Consider the following 14,436-nt stretch of genomic DNA (forward strand, 5'->3'; position numbering starts at 1 on the left):
GGCAGTGTTTTGAAGAGTAAATCATAACAATTGAACATCTGCAAGTGAACATCTGAGAATGATACCATCAGCAAATCCAGCGTTAGTGATATGTAGTACGGGGGGCCCCAGTGGCACAGTGGTTAAGAGCTCAACTGCTAACCAAAAGGTCGACAGTTCAATCAACCAGTCACTCCTTAGAAATCCTATGGGGCAGTTCTGTGCTGTCCTTTAGGGTTGCTCTGAGTCAGAATCAACTCTATGGCAAAGGGTTTGGCTTTAGAATATGTAGTGTATATTACTAATGATAAGATACACAAAAAAAAAAAAAAACAGACGGTCCTAAGTGCAGTTTGTTGTAACTCAAATATGTCGTAAGTCAGGGGCCTACCTGTATATAGGACTTTTAAAGTTAAATAAATGAGTTTGGAATCATGTTTTTTTTTAATATTAATGCATTATACTACAAAAGTAAAGAAATAAGATTTTTATAGTAATTTTATCTTCAGTTCATAAAATACCTGTCTGTATATGATGTTTGAGGTTCTTGCCAGATGATAAAAGAAGTGATAAGCTAAAGCTTTTATGTCATATATTTTTAGACAGTAGACTTTTTCAAGGAGCCCTGGTGGCACAGTGGTTAATGCATTTGGCTGCTAACCAAAAGGTTGGCAGTTAGAACCCACCAGCCACTCTGAGGGAGAAAGATGTGGCTGCTGCTTCCATAAAGATTTACAGCCTTGGAAACCCTGTGGAGCAGTTCAGTCCTGTCCTTTAGGGTCACTATGAGTTGGAATTGACTGACAGCAATGGGTAGAGTTTTACAAAAATTGTTTGCAAATTTCCGTAGATACCTATATTTGTTTATTTTATCCTTTTTAGTTTCATAGTTAGCTCATTTATTTATTTTGCTCTTTTAAACAAATGCATAATATTGCACATTAATACATTTTATCTTGCCCATCAAAATGATTGACACTCTTAGAAGTGATAGGTTGCTGGATGAGAGGTATATATTTCTTAAAGGGAGTATAAATTTACGTAAAAATAATATTGTTGATGTTTGCCATTGAGTCGCATTTTAAATCATAGCGACCCCATGTTACAGAGTTGAGCTGCCCTATAGAGTTTTCTAGCTTGTAACCTATGGGGGTGGATTGCCAGGCCTTTCTCCTGTGGAGCTCCTGGGTGGGTTCAAACCACCAACCTTTGTTTAGCAGCCAAGCACTTAACTGTTGCATCACCAGGGCTCCTTCACAAAAATACAGCTGTCTTAAAATGAAACCTGGAGTAATCAAAAGTATAAGCTTATGTACATGATTATAAACCTAATACAATCTTAGTCGTTTTGTGTAACTATACTTTTTTTCCGTAAAGATTTCTATTTCTAAAAAGAAAAGTCTAACCATTTTAGTCTCCCTAAGAATTGGAAGTTTAAGTATAAAAATAACTCTAAGAACAAAAAAAAATGTTTAAGCTGTATAAAGCATAACAGTGTGATTTTCAACTTACTATAACAACCGTTTTATATGCAAGCATAGCTGGATTTTTGCTCTTCAAAGGCTCTAGGTGGCAATGCTTGAAGGCCACAGAGCATTTCATAAGTGTGTAAGATTTTTAAACGTTTGTAAGCATACTTTGACAAAGAAGAGTTGGCTGACTTGCAGAGGGATACAGAATAGGCTCACAAATCCTGAATGTATAAGTGCTATAGAATCTGATTCGTAGAATATTAATTCTATTTGTTTTACTTAGAAATTAATTTCTAAAATACCTTTCTAAATTTAACAAAGGAAGAATGCAGAATTAGGAACTAAAACCTTATTCACCGTCAAAATGGTGTGATCACGGTATACAAATTTTACTGAAAACTCCACTTTGGCTGATTATTCAAATCAGCATGGGAAACAGTTCTGACTCCCCTGTTTTAGTGCAATACCAATGTAAAAACCAAATTCACCTCTTTTAATTCTGTAATCTTCAAACAAGCGAATACTAAGTTAAAAAAAAAAAAAAGAGTTAGCTTTGGTAAATATTCATAACCAGTTTAAAAAATCAGTTGCCATCAAGTTCGTTCCAACTCATGGAGGCCCCATATGTGTCCGAGTAGTACTGTCCTCCATAAGGTTTTTATGGCTGTGACCTTTCAGAAGCAAATTGCCAGTCCTTTCTTCTGAGGCTCTTTTGGGTGGGTTTAGATGCAGGCCTTTTGGTTAGTTCCTGAGCTTAATTGAGCACTTAACCATTTGTGCCACCCAGAGACTCTTAAATATTCAAAAGTCTTATTCACTGCATACTTATCTGACTTTAGTGTTTCATTAAAAATAGAGTAGGGCTATAACATTTTAGGAGTTTTTGCTTTAGATAGATAGGTAGATAGAAAGATAGATAGTAAAAAAAATGCTTGCAAATATTTGTTATCATTGCTTTACATTTTTTATTGAGCTTAGCTAATTTCATCCCATATTGGTTCTGTAGTGTTCATTATAGAAAAGGAAATGAAATTAATATGTGTAATCATCCTAGTTAAATGGGATTTCTCACCACTTCTGGTAGAGTGTAGCCTCCTCCTTTAGTTCACTGGAGTGGTAACTTTCTAAAGTTGTCTCTGCCTACATGGTATCACACCTGGCATCAGAGCCTTGTCCGTGGGTCTTCTGAAATCTGCACTCACAATTTCACAGGAAATTTCATCTTAAAGATACTTGAATTTCTAATGGCAATTTAGGAAGATTAGCAATATTTATGACAGGGATACGAAAGTTAAACTTATAAGCCTTCTCATGACTTGTCAACTGTGATTCATAGCATTTGAAAGATCATAATGTTCATTAAAATTAGTAAGAGCATCACAGATGTTACTTTCCCTTCTGTTTTAGTCACCTAGTGCTGCTATAACAGAAATGCCACGAGTGGATAGCTTTAACAAACAAATTTATTCTGTCACAGTTTAGGAGGTTAGAAGTACTAATTCGGGGTGCCAGCTGCAGGGGAAGGCTTTCTTTCTCTGTTGGCTGTGGGAGGAAGTCCTTGTCATCAACCCTCCCCTGATCTATGAGCTTCTCAGCACAGGGATCCTGAGTCTAAAGAATGTGCTCCCTTCCTGGCTCTTCTTGCTTGGTGGTTATGAGGTTTCTCTCCTCTCTGCTTGATTCTCTCTTTTATATCACAGAAGAAATTGACTGAAGATATAACCTAATCCTGTAGATTGTGTCCTGCCTCATTAACATACCTGCCTCTAATCCTACCTCATTAACATCATAGAGGTTAGGATTTACAACTCATAGGATAATTATGTCAGACCACAAAATGGAGAACCACCACACAATGCTGGGAATCATGGCCTAGCCAAGCTGACACATTTTGGGGGAACACAATTCAATCCATAACACCTACTGTGAAATCTATACTCTGTAGCCGTTTAAGGAAGTCACACAGCTTTCTAAAATAGGGAGTAGGTTGTAATCACAGCATCATGTTATCCAAGGAAATAAATGATGACATCCCTTGACAAAGTACAGTAGCTTTTCAAAATAAACTTTATTGGAAACAATACTGTAGTGTGCTTCAGGATATTCATTTTTTCCACTAACTCATCTTTGTCAGAGGATTATTTTGTACAGGAAATTTTGAATAAACTTTTACTTCCTACATGTCTGTGTTTTCTCTTTGCCCCTTTCCTTCTTGTAGTTAATTAAATATTTATACCAAAAGCTATTCTTTCATATGTGATAAAATATTCTAAGAGTAGAAGACGATAACATAGGCTTGAATAGATCATCCATAGTTATTTGTTTTTGCCATATTCTTTCTTTTTAAGAAAACAATTCAGATCTTGATGATTATTAATTAATGTTTAGTTCCAATGGAAGGTTAAGAACTTCTCAGATGGAAAATTGTTGACTTTTTGAAGTTCACCATTCTGACCAAAAAAAAAAAAGAAAAGGTATAAACGTATCAGTCTGCAAAGTAATTTGCTCAAAGTTCCTATGGCAAAGTGACAAAGAAAGGCACTGAGTTTGAGACCTTACTCTTAGAAAGCATATCATCATGTCATGTTTTCCTAAGCTGTATGTTTTTAAGGATTTCTTCATTCATCCTGAGGCTAAGAATAGGAAGACCACTTAGCAGCAGAAAGGGGAAGAATTTTAATAGACTTGCCAAGTTTGTTTGTTTGTTTAATTTTATTGTGGTTTAGGTGAAAATTTGCAGTGCAAATGAGTTTCTCGTTCAAAAATTTATACACATCAAATTGTTTTGTGACATTGGCTGCAATCCTTACAATGTGTCAGCACTCTCCGTATTTCCACCATGGGTTCTCCATTTCCATTCATCCAGTTTTCCTGTCCTTTCCTGCCATCTCATCTTTGCTTTTGAGCAAGTATTGCCCAGTTGGTCTCATACACTTAATTGAACTGAGAAATATGTTCCTCCTGTGTGTTACTGTTTGTTTTATAGGCATGTCTAATCTTTTCCTGAAAGGTGGACTTCGAGAGTAGCTTCAGTTCTGAGTTAACAGGGTGTCCAGGGGCCACAGTCTTGGGAGTTCCTCCAGTCTCTGTCAGGCCAGTAAGTCTGGTCTTCTTTTGTGAATTTGAATTTTATTCTACATTTTTCTCCCACCCTATCCAGGAGCCTCTAGTGTGATCCCTGTCAGAGTGGTTGGTGGTGGCATGCAGTTCTTCTGGTCTCAGGCTGGTGGAGGTCGTAGTTCATGTGATTCATTAATCCTTTGAACTAATATTTTCCTTGTGTCATTGTTTTTTTCATTCTTCTTTGCTGCCAGTGGGATGGGACCAACAGATGTATCTTAGACGGCCACTTGTAAGCTTTTAAGACCCTAGAAGCTACTCACCAAAGTAGGATGTAGAACATTTTCTTTATGAACTATGTTATGCCAGTTGACCCAGATATCCCCCGAGACCATGGTCTCCAGCCCTGAGCCCCAGTAACTTGATCCCTCAAAGTGTTTAGATACATCTAAGAAGCGTCTATGACTTCGCCTTTGCCAAGTTGTTCTGGTTTCCCCTGTATTGTGTATTGTCTTTCACGTTACCAAAGTTAATGTGAGTCTACCATCTAGTTAGTGATTTTCCTTCCCTGGCCCTCCCCTCCCTCATAACTATCATAAGTTTTTTTTTTCTGTGTATAAATCATTTCTTGAGAAAACCTCTAAGTTTTTAATAGTTTTATTTAAGATATTTACTTAAAGATGAGTTTATGATGACTTGGGTTAACACCATTCTTTAGTTGAAGGTGGATGGCAACAGGATTTGAAACTAGAATTTAAAAATACATTGTATTATATTGAGATAAATGAAACTCATTGTAGATTGTCATTTAGCCAGTAATTTAAATGCAAATCAGTTTTTTAAAAAGAACAAAGTCTTCTGTGTTTCATATCTGCCTATATCTGTGTGAAGAGATTAAGAAAAAAGCTAAGAAAAAGTATTAACAAGTACAGTGTAAATATTGTGCTATTCACCTACCAAGAATAGAACACTGCTTTGTAAAGAATTTTTTATTGAAGTATAATAGAATAAAGGAAAATGTGCACTGATTAGTGTACAACTTGATATTTCACAAAGCGAATGTACTAATGTAACCAGCACCCAGATTAAAAAAAAAAAAGGCAGAATATTATCTGTATTCCAGAAGACCTCCCCCCCTGCCCTTTTTCAGTCATTACCCACCCCAGGATGATCACTATACTAACTTAAATAGATATAAACATAGATTAGTTTTACACGTCTTCAAACTTTGTGTAGATGAACTCATACCTCTTTTGTATTTAGCTTTTTTCATTTCACATCATGTTTGGGAGGTTCATCCATATCATTGCATCTGTTGTTGTCATTGTTGTTAGTTGCTCTTGAGTAACTTCTAACTTAGGGTGACCCATGTGTGTAGAGTAGAGCACCGCATATTGTTTTCAAGGCCGTGACCTTTCAGAAGCAGATCGCCAGGCCTATCTTCTGAGGCTTCTGGGTGGGTTTGAACCACCAACCTTTCAGCTAGTAGACTAGTGCTTAACTGTTTCCACCACCCAAGGACTCCTCATTGCATCTAGGTAAAGTTTATTTGTTCCACTGTGTGCATACACTACAATTTATCCATTGTTCCATTCTATTTTTAATGGGCATTTGGATGGTTACCAGCATGGTGCTATTATGAATAGTGTTGCTGTGAACATTCTTGAAGTTGTGTTTTGGGAAACATATGTATGCGCTTCTATGGGCATACCCCAGGAGTGGAATTGCTGAGTTTGGATGTGCATATACTCAGCCTTAGCATACAGTTTTCCAAAGTACATATGACCATTACCTTTGAGTTGTTTTTACTGAGTAATGGTTTTTCTTGTGATCAAGGCCAGTTTTTTTTTTTTTTTTTTAAAGATGGCATGTCTTGGATCAGATTAGTGCTCGTGAATATGGAACAAAATGAAACATTTGGGGATTAAAGTCATTTACTTCATCTATGTAATTGCATACTGATGAGCAGACTAGGCATAAGAGCTGAATCATTTTTGTGCTTATATGAGAGAAGTTTCCCTGATGGGGAAAATCCAACAAAGTGTTTAATTTGAGAAGAAGCAACAGAGAGACAGTATAACATCATAGTAAAGATACTGGGCTTTTTAATCAACCCATCCTGGATCACCTTGTTCGAGTGACCTGATTTATCTAAGTCTTAGGTATTGTTAGCCTCATTTTACTGATAAACTATCTCCTAGGTTTATTGTAAGGATTAAGTGAGATTATGGATATAAAGTGCTTAGCACTGTTCTGTTGTTGTTGTTAGCTGCTGTCCAGTCAGTTCTGACTCATAGTGACCCTATGTACCACAGAACAAAACACTGCCCAGTCCTGTGGCATGCTCACACACAATTGTCGTTATGCTTGAGCCCATTGTTGCAGCCACTGTGTCAATCCATCTCGTTGAAGGTCTTCTCTTTTCTGCCAACCCTGTACTTTACCAGGCATGACTTCCTTCTCCAGGGACTGATCCCACCTGACAAATGTCCAAAGTATATAAGATACAGTCTCGCCATCCTCGTTTCTAAGGAGCATTCTGGTTATACTTCTTCCAAAACAGATTTGTTTGTTCTTCTGGCAGTCCATGGTATATTCAGTATTCTTTGCCAACACCGCAATTCAAAGGCCTCAATTCTTCGGTCTTCCTTATTCATTGTCCTGCTTTCACATACATATGATGCAACTGAAAATACAGTGGCTTGGGTCAGGCTCACCTTAGTCCTTAAAGTGACATCTTTGCTTTTCAATACTTTAAAGAGGTCCTTTGCAGCAGATTTGCCCAGTGCAATGTGTCTTTTGATTTCCTGACTGTTCTTGCTGCATAGTAAATATTCAATTTAATAATAGCATTACTCTCCATTTGCTCTATCTACCTTTACAGCCCTTTTATTGCTTCTAAAGTTCTTCAGTTAACCAGCTGACCTCAGAGATAGAGGGTTGGTTAGCTAGCTGTTGGTTCTTTATTAGCTTTCTAACTACTTTCTTATTGTTGCTCCTAGTTGAGATGCTTTTTTGCTAAAAACAGATTTTTTTTTTTTTAGCTATTGGCCTTAATGGGACTTAATTGTATTTCCTTTTCCAGTGATTCAAGTAGTTCTCTAAAAGTGATTTTTTTTCTTCCCCTCTACCTTCTGTCAAAAGACACAAGGAAAGCTCCAGTATTTCTTTTAGCCTTGACAGGGTAACTGACAGCTAGTGTTTGAAGTTGACTCTTGCCAGATAGTTCAATTTTAGAGTATCAAATATATTCAGCTTTATATAGTAACTTGGTATTTCATGAAATTTAAGGAAATCATTGACCCTTCAAATTAGGGTGTATTTCCTACTTCTTTCTTAGGATGGTGAAATAAAAATGACAGTTACCTGATTAAATACCATCAAGTATAATTCCCTTTCAAGGCAGTTTTCTGAAGCTGTTCTCTGAAGAGTGGAGTCATTGTGTAACACTCTCCATCTTTGCCTTCTCTCTTCCCACAAACAATAATACAGGTTTCCACTGCTATCTGAAAGTAGAGCATTCCTATGAAACCTTTCATACACCGAAATGGTGTAAAGCAAAGAAGCAATTACCAATGATTTTATATGGGAAAGAATTTTTGAGTGTTCCCAGACGCAAAAAATAACCTACCGAATCATACCAAATAACACATACAACCCTGAGGAGCTCTCTTAGGCTTTTCGATACCTTCTGATACTGATACCTTTTCTGATACAATCAAGATGTTGGAACACTTCTTACTAACAGATGCCCAAAATAAATCGAGATGCAGCACAGATGCTAACAGACACAGTTCAAAGCTATGGCAGCTTGATGCTGAGATGCTGAGTGTAGTTCACAGGGAAGGAGCTTGGCAACACTGCTGTCACTGCTCGAGGTGCATGCTGCCTCTTTAAGGGCTCTCTGCAAAACAAACGCTGAGCACTATATTCACTTAACGCCTTTTCTTCATAAAAGCAAAAATCCTCTTTGTATTTCAGTTAGGGAAAACAGGTACTTATGTAGGTCTTTCGTAAAAGCGAAGTGACGTAAAATGAACTTTTGAAAATCAGGCTGCTAACCAAAAGGTTGGTGATTTGAACCCATCAGCTGCACTGCAAGAGAAAGATGTGGCAATATCCTGCCATAGAGATTTCAGCCTTGGAAACCCTATGGGGCAGTTCTACCCCTTCTTATAGGGTCACTATGAATCAGAATCGCCTGGATGGCAATGGGTTTGTTTGTTTGTTTGTTTTTTGATCTTCGTGGGAACATGTCTCCAGGTCTTTTCTCCCAAGGAGCAATTGGTGGGTTCAAATCACTGACCTTTTGGTTAGCAGCCAAGCGCTTAACCATTGTGCGACCAGGGCTCCTTTTATAACAAGATTAAGACCTCTAAACAAATAAATGTTTCTGAAAACTTTAGCTTGGTAATTGGCCGCAAGCGTAGAGAAAGTGCTTTGACTAGCCAGAAGAAAAAATTTGTAGGCTACTTTAAAGTTTTGCTTTCAACAGAAATGATCAGAAGCAGAAAAAAGTCTCTCTCCAGAAGCCCATTTTTGGCCCCAGCTTCTTTCCCACTTTATGTTATTTTTAAGTGCTTTCCAGTCAATTTCAACTCATAGTGACCCCATGTGACAGAGTAGAACTGCCCCATAGGGTTTTCTTGGCTGTAATCTTTACGGGAGTAGACCACCAGGACAAGGGTCTTCATGGTTCTTGTATCAGCTGTCTTAGAGCCCTTTGTTGTGTTTTTATTACTTTTAAAATTATGGAGGGAGACAGAAATCTCAAGAAATTATTTGTTAAAATGGCAGAACCATTGTCTGTGCTTCCTGTGACTTTCAGGGGAATATTCATTCATTCATTTATTTATTTAACAAACATTTACTGAACTCCTAGTAAATGCTTGGCAGTATTTCAGTTTGGGGATACAACAGTAAAGAAAAAGCAGATAAAAACTCTTGCCATCATAAAGCTTTTATTCTTGTAGAAAAAACAAACAAATGACTATATAAGTAAATTGTATAGTATATAAGAAGGTGACAAGTGCTATGTAAAAAAAGGACCTTTGATTATTATCGGTTTACTGGGCTGAGATGGGAAACCACGGGAGGGTTTTGAGTAAAGGAGTGACATGATCTGATACGTATATTTTATACAGATTACATACTGAGGTTGCACTTTCGAGAAAAGACTGTTGGGGAGCTAATATAGGAGACCGGTTAGGAGGCAGTTGCAACAATCTGGGTGGGAGATGATGGCTGCTTGGACCAAGATAGTGGTATTGGGGAGATAATTGAATTCTGGATACAGCTCAGATGTAGAGGCAACAGACTATGCTGATGAATCAGCTGGAGGTAAGTTTTATTGATTACATGTTCTCGTTTAATGTAGTGGTGAGAGTGAAGGATGGCTGGTTTTACAGCTTCTGTTTCGGGGGCACCTTGGAAGCAGATGATATTGTTATGGAGTGCCTCGGGAAGGTTATTGCTACATGCTTTATTCTGGCGATGCTAGGATTGTAATTTCTTGACAAAGTTTGTTCTAGAAACAGTCTTTGATACTCTTGGGAACATTTAAGGTCAATATTGGTAACTTTAAATAAGAAACTCGGAGGGTGGAATAATTATGAGAGACGAACAATGGGGGTATGAGCATGTCAAACCTAGTTCTTTAAAATATAGGCTTTTTTTTTTTTTTTGCTTAAAATAGAAATGGTATTTTGTTTCAATCAAATGGGACCCAGTTACTTTGAAGACTTTCAAAGACTTCATGTACCTTGGACCTGTTCAGTAATTCACTATATTGAATTGTTATGTGTATTAGTTCCAGCATCATCTCCTATTCAGTAGCCTCCCAACTGGTCTTCTCAGTTGTCCTTCTATCCCTTCTATTCTATTATTTTCCACAGTATCCACAGAGGTTTTTAATAAACACGTATCAGATCATGTCAATCTCCTGCTGAAAATCCTTCAGTGGTCTCCCGTTGAATAAAACTCACACTGTTTCACTTGACCTGTATCTAGCCCTTGCTTCTTTGCCAGGCCTCCCTTTTCTTACTTCAACACTTGCCTTCTTTTAGTTTCTGGAACAGTAGATTTTTTCAGTTTGAGAACTTTTGTGTATTCTTTCTCTTCCGTTTAGAATATATTCTTTATTCAGGTCTAAGGTTAAATGTTCCTTTCTCTAAGAAGCTTGCCGTGAACACCCATTGTTAAGTATGTCCCTCTTTTAACCCCCTTTGATAGCACCAGGTGGTTGGTGGTTATTTATTGATTTACTTTGTATTACTTTTTAAATGCCTTTTTCCCTTACTGGATTATAAATTTCTAAAAGGAAGAAATGTCTCTTTCGATAGACTATCATATACCTAGCATCTAATGTGACACATGATAAGCACACAAGAAATACTTGTTGAAGGAAAATAAGAATGAAGAATTAAGGAACAAAATGACTTTTATTGTCTTTATTTAAAAGCTTTTTATGAAGTCCTAGTCATGCGCTGAAAATAACTTTGTTCTTGAATTTTAAAAGAAAATATAAATATCTTTAGAAATTCCTTGTTTTAGTTAGGATGTTTTAAGAAACAAATGCAGTCATAGCGGCTCAAGTACAGTAGCAGTTTATTATAAATATAGAGGGAATCCAGGAAAAGGCAAGCTAGTCGGCTTCAGGAAGAGCAGGTGCCAAAGTAAGTCCAAGGTACTGGCTGCTCTTTCATCTTACTGCTTTTCATCACTCTCTATGAATCAGATGTTCTCCCTTCTCTTCTGACCTACTTCTTTGTAGCTTTGTTTTGCACAGGGCCTAAAATATCTCAGTTCCAAGTCTGTGTAACCTTTCAACTCTAGTACTGACAGCTCTTGACAATATCTCTATGTGTCTTTTAGGTAAAATTCCTGAGAACCTGGTTGATGGTGTTCACATTTTAAAACAAGTTCACACAGTCATAGGTCACAGGCTGACCTAGGGATGGAGCACGTTAAGCCAGTTTTCCAGCTCTCATATACTGTGGTAATGGGTAGAATTGGGGGTGGAGTCACATGACCAACAGTCCATTCAACAGGGACTGTAGATAGAGGCAAATTTTCTAAAAAGGGTCATTGGTGGTTTTGACACAAGAAAACATTTCTAGTGTGCGTATAGCTCATAGACTAAAATTCTTAGCACTGACTACATTGTAAGTAAGCATTTGATAAATATAATATTTGTATAGCTCTAATGCATCTCAGAAACAAGCTATTCAGCCATGGCTGTTTATTTAATTAGAATAAGGAGGAGCTTAAAAATAACATATGGCAGAATATTAAAAATTATGGTCTGCAGGATTGAAGTCTAACGGTTTTCCAAATCCTTTTCACGGTACACTCTTTGCACATAGGGTTTTGAGTAAAGGCATCATGCCACTTGGACCTATGTAAGTTATTTTAATGATTATCTGCAAGCTATGTAAAATATTTGAATGCTTCCTATTCTCTGGGAATTAGATTATGAAAGCGTCTTCTAAACAAATATTTATTTAAAGAGCGCCATTGCAATTGTTAGTAATAATATTTCCCCAGCTTCTAATTTATTTAGATTGTACAATAGAATGGGATGCTGTCATACAATATCAGTGAAAGGAGACTGAAAATGAGACCTTGTACTGGGGAGCAGTTAATTGCCTTTGCCACCCTGGTTTAATACATCCCCAAATTAAGCTGATAAACTTTCTGGGTCCCCTTTTGAAGTCTCAGAGATTTGAGAACATAATATTGGTTAGCTTCTCTGTGCCACAGCCTGTACTAAAAAAATTATATGCATTATCCTACTTGTTCTTACCTTCTCCAAAGAGATTGCTGCCCTTCCCTTCCCTCCTGTCTGTTGGCCAGTTCAGAAATAGTTGTTTTTATTAATTCACATGACAGGCAGTTTGCTTATCCTTGTTCATCTCCACTGTAAATAGACAGATGGTCTTTGTTCTTTAAAGAAGTCTCCATTATTTATTTTCATTTTAAGGTTGAAGTCACATCAATTTCCTACATCAATTTGGCTGTCTCAGCCCATGATGTCACAGGTGTTCCTTCTGTTTGGTCCAGCAGGGTTTCTTCATGTTGGATTACCTCTCCTGATGCTCCTTCTCCAGATGCCCTTTTTAGGTACTTTACCATCAGCATCCATTGTTTGGCATTTTTAACCAAATAATGGCTTGGCTTTTCTTCTATTATCCAAGGCCTCTTACTTAGATCTCAACACATAGTATCCATCGACCAGAACTAGAATTGCTGATTGCAGTGGTTACAAAGGAGACGTAATAGGACCTTCTGGTCTCCTGCTTTTCAGATTGTCTCACGAGAACTTTCAGAAGCTCTAAATGTTTTAGAAGTCCACTTGACATTTTGCTTGTTGTCCATGTCCTAGTTTGTTCATGTCCTAGAAGTATAATCCATTTTGCTCTTCTTTGCTGAGGAATAATGCCAGGAAAAGTGCCATAATTGAATAGAACCATTTCCTGCATGGTACAATGAATTCTTGACCTATTGAGTTGTAGTTTGGGCCACTTCACAGCCTGGTACTTATTTCTTACTTAAGGCATTTAGTGGTCATGTTATAGTTCTCCTAACATTCCAATGAAGTAGGTACACACTACTTCTGACCAGTTGTCTCGGTTATGCTAATCGCCAGGTAGGCAAGAGTTCATTTTATCCATAAAAATCTTTAATACAGAGAAAATTAGTATATTCTTAGGGTTCAGAATCTCTGTTACTCTGTAAATCTCTTTAAAAGATTATTTATCAATATTTGACTCTTTGTAACAGATGAAATATAGATATCCAGGATACTGGTAAGACTTCTAGCTTAAGGACCCTCTTTTTTTCTATTAAATAGATCAAAGCATGTTTTAGCTAATAATAAGCTTTCAACTTAAAAAACAAACAGATTAAAATAAGTGACTATGGGTTAGAACTAATAATGCTGAACGTATTCAGATACCATGAGTAAACCTTGCAACACACTAGATATTCAGGCCTGTAGAAGCCAGATGTCATCCTGGCTATTCACCTATCTAGAATTGTGAATCTAGTTCTTATATATATTTTTAAAAATCACTGCATTTGCTTTCAGTTTATGTCTGGTAGTGTACCACACTGAAGTCTTCCAAATCCATCATCTTCTCTGAGAATCATCTTTTTGATTTCAGAAGGGCCTGAAAAAACAAGAAGACCCACCGTTAGCTGATTAGTTACACTAGTGAATCTTGAAGGATGTATAGAGTAGTTCTTTTCTCCAAGTCAAGTCACCGGTTGTATTCTGCACAGAATTCATCTTGGGTGGGAAAATGAGTAGGGTGGGTGGGGTTCCTCTACACTCTTCTACCTATCCCACCTACTCCTCAAGAGGCACTTCTAGGCTTTCAGCCACCCCTCTCCTGTTACCTCAGGGAATCTATCTCTCTGAAGCATCCTTTCTTTTTATTTATCTCCCCAGACTCTCCTTTTACCATCTACTTTCACTCCTTTGCCCTGGAATCTACCCTTTTCTTCTTTGACTTGGGTTTTGGTTATTTGGTTTCACGTAGGTTTAGCCTGGAGAAGTTTCAGATCCAGCCACGTTAGAAAACGAAGTGAGAGAAAACAGCTCATGGGATTTATTATCTACGAGATAATCAGACACTTTCCTCAGCCAAGATGACTTCCTCTTGGTGTAACTTTGTTCCTAAGAATCTCTACCTTATTTCCCTGCTTAGAATTGTGTTACAGAAGACCCTCTTCTGTTACCCTAGCTGAGTATGTGCCCAGTCCCAAAATGAAAAGGGGGTATGTGTCATATCCCAGGAAAGAGATGAGAGAGGAGGAAAAATTCTGTCTTATCTCATCTGATGGCTGAATTAAATTTTACCCAGCTCCTAAAATTTAATAGTCGTATTCAGTTTTGAGACCCTTGGTATCATTTGTCATTATA

General features: G+C 37.3%; 1 protein-coding gene across 5 annotated transcripts in view; it reads left to right on the forward strand.

Moving 5' to 3' along the window:
• RABGAP1L (RAB GTPase activating protein 1 like) overlaps window positions 1-14,436 on the forward strand; it is a 739,959-nt gene that overhangs the window by 458,687 nt on the left and 266,836 nt on the right. The window lies entirely within an intron of this gene.

Source organism: Elephas maximus, chromosome 24, assembly GCF_024166365.1.
Source record: "Elephas maximus indicus isolate mEleMax1 chromosome 24, mEleMax1 primary haplotype, whole genome shotgun sequence".
Lineage (NCBI taxonomy): Eukaryota > Metazoa > Chordata > Mammalia > Proboscidea > Elephantidae > Elephas > Elephas maximus.